General features: G+C 43.6%; 1 non-coding gene across 1 annotated transcript; it reads right to left on the bottom strand.

The window, feature by feature from the left end:
• Nucleotides 1–2,665: 2,665 nt before the first annotated feature.
• On the bottom strand, nucleotides 2,666–2,738 carry trnav-cac (transfer RNA valine (anticodon CAC)). The gene has a single exon. It is a non-coding gene; the product is annotated as a tRNA-Val (tRNA).
• Nucleotides 2,739–2,997: the final 259 nt, after the last annotated feature.

Here is a 2,997-nt window from a genome sequence, read left to right as displayed (position 1 = left end):
ATAACTTTTGTTGCAAGCCAGTAATGACATGCACTCTTTCACTAATCCACCCCAACTTTCAGTAACACAGTCCCGCGTAAAAAATGAGGAATTGTGGGTGACTGCATGTTGATCAGCAGAGAACTTCCTCCTCTCCGATTCCACTAAGGCTCAGCCTCCCACGATCACCTGTCGACAGGACAGTCTGCTGTCCAGATCGATTATACAGAGTCTTGGAATACAAGAGCAGGGAGGTTATTCTTGAACTGTTAGGCCACAGCTGGAGTACTGCATGCAGTTCTGGTCACCACATTACAGCAAGGACGTGATTGCACTGGAGAGGGTACAGAGTAGCTTTATGAGGATGATGCCGGGATTGGAGAATTTTAGCTCTGAGCAGAGATTGGATAGGCTGGGTTTGTTTTCCTTGGAACAGAAGATGCTGAGGGGAGAGGATTGAGGTGTATAAAATTATGAAGGGCCTGGATAGAGTGGACAGGAATGACCTGTTTCCCTTAGAAGAGGGGTCAACAACCAGGGGGCACAGATTTAAAGTAATTGATCGAAGGTTTAGAGGGGATTTGAGGGGAAATCACTGGAACTCACTGCCTGAAAGGGTGATCGAGTCAGAAGCACTCAGCACATTTAAAAAGTACTTGGATGTGCACCTGAAGTGCCGTAACCTACAGGGCTACGGACCGAGAGCTGGAAAGTGGGACTGGGCTGGGGAGCTTTTTGTCGGCTGGCACGGACACGATGGGCCGAATGGCCTCCTTCCGTGCTGTAAATCTCTCTGATTCCATGATGAGCAATTAACATTTTAAAGCAGTCTCCTAAAACACAGAGTGAGTGAAGTCAGATAGGGGATAAAAATTCCTCAAGGGACACACAGGGTAAGATAAAGGAAAAAGGGAAGCTTAGGACAGATAGCGAGAACTCGACACTGCAGAAACTCGAAAGGAGTATAAAAAGAGCAGGGGTGCAGGATCAGAACAGCCACGATATTATTGGATGGTGGAGCAGGCACGAGGGGCCGAATGGCCGACTCCTGCTCCTTACATACTTATGTTAATTGTTGAATCACTGCCCATTACACGCACTTTACTTGAGGTGTCTGATTCATAATGTTCATTGTAACATGTAATGAACATGTAACAGTGTAATATCTCCAAGTTTGCAGATGACACTAAACTGGGTGGCGGTGTGAGCTGTGAGGGGCACGCTAAGAGGCTGCAGGGTGACTTGGACAGGGTAGGCGAGTGGGCAAATGCATGGCAGATGCAGTATAATGTGGATAAAGGTGAGGTGATCCAGTTTGGGGGCAAATACACTCGGGCAGAATATTATCTGAATGGCGGCAGATTAGGAAAAGGGGCGATGCAACGAGACCTGGTTGTCATGGTTCATCAGTCATTGAAATTTGGCAGGCGATGAAGAAGGCAAATGGCATGTTGGCATTCATAGCGAGGAGATTTGAGTCTAGAAGCAGGGAGGTCTTACTGCAGTTGTACAGGGCCTTGGTGAGGCCCCACCTGGAATATTGTGTTCAGTTTTGGTCTCCTAATCTGAGGAAGGTCGTTCTTGCTAATGAGGGAGTGCAACGAAGGTTCACCAGACTGATTCCCGGGATGGCAGGACTGATATATGAGGAGAGACAGGATCAACTGGGCCTGTATTCATTGGAGTTTAGAAGGATGAAAGGGGTTCTCACAGAAACATTTAAAATTTGGATGGGAAGGGACAGGTTAGATGCAGGAAGAATGTTCCCGATGTTGGGGAAGTCCAGAACCAGGGGACACAGTCTAAGGATAAGGGGCAAGCCGGACTGACATATGAGGAGAAACTGGATCGACTGGGCCTTTATACATTGAAATTTAGAAGGATGAGCGGCGATCTCATAGAAACATTTAATATTCTGATGGAACTGGTTAGTGCCAACTTTAGCTCAGCCGTTACTGAGCAAAACCAACTTTGTGAAAAGTTTGAATTTGTCTTAATGTAGTCGCTGCCTGGTGTTTTTGTTGTAATTTTCAATCTCCTTCTTTCACACTGAAACAAATGGTAACCCTATTTGAAAATTAGGAATGCGAGATTTTTAGAGAGCATATTTAAATGCTTCACAAAAACCTTCTGATCACGACAGTGACCGGGGTTCGATTCCCAGTTGGAGAAGTAATTTTGCTACCACCGTTTTTAATTAAAGTGAAGTAATTTAATTAAATTACACAGATGACCCAAAGCACTTCAGAGTGGTGTCAAAACAAATGAGTTGGTAGTTAGAAATAAGGAATGTCAGAAGTTGGATTTGAGTTTCTGGGATGGAGTATGAATAACCCTCTGTGCACTGGAACTGGGAAGGGTGAATAATGAATGAGTTGTTTCCGGGTTTGAAATGCGGCTTTTATCTGCTGGTATTAACCGATAGCATTGTTTGGCAGAATTAAATAAATGCTAACATGATCACTGAGGGACAGTCGAAACTTCAACAACTTAATTTTAATAATTTGTGAAACTTGAATCATTGAGGAAGTTTTATTCCTTTTCTGATTTTACACACTCTGTATTTTAGGTGACTGGTTTTAAATGTTCGTTGCTCATCATGGAATCAGAGAAGTTTACAGCACGGAAGGAGGCCATTGTCACATGAACAATGAACATTTAAAACCAGTTTTTGTTTCAGAAATTATGTTTCCACCCGGGCTTGAACCAGGAACCTTTCGCGTGTGAGGCAAATGTGATAACTGCTACACTACAGAAACTAGCGCCTAATGCTATGCCCAGAGAGAAATGTTCAGCAACAAGCTGACATACTAAATCCCTCTCTCTGCAAAAAGTTCCTTTCACAACATTTCTCTGACCGGAACTGCACCAAACAAAAATATTCCTTTCAAGTGTGCAAATTATTTTCGTTTAACTTTTATTTTGCTTTCATGGGATAACATCGTTAATGAATCGATAATCTTCTTTTGCACAATGAATGAAATGCTTACTGAGGGAAAGTCAGTCGGTCAATAATTG

Source organism: Pristiophorus japonicus, unplaced genomic scaffold (genome assembly GCF_044704955.1).
Source record: "Pristiophorus japonicus isolate sPriJap1 unplaced genomic scaffold, sPriJap1.hap1 HAP1_SCAFFOLD_35, whole genome shotgun sequence".
NCBI lineage: Eukaryota > Metazoa > Chordata > Chondrichthyes > Pristiophoridae > Pristiophorus > Pristiophorus japonicus.
This window is presented reverse-complemented; position numbering and strand designations above follow the sequence as displayed.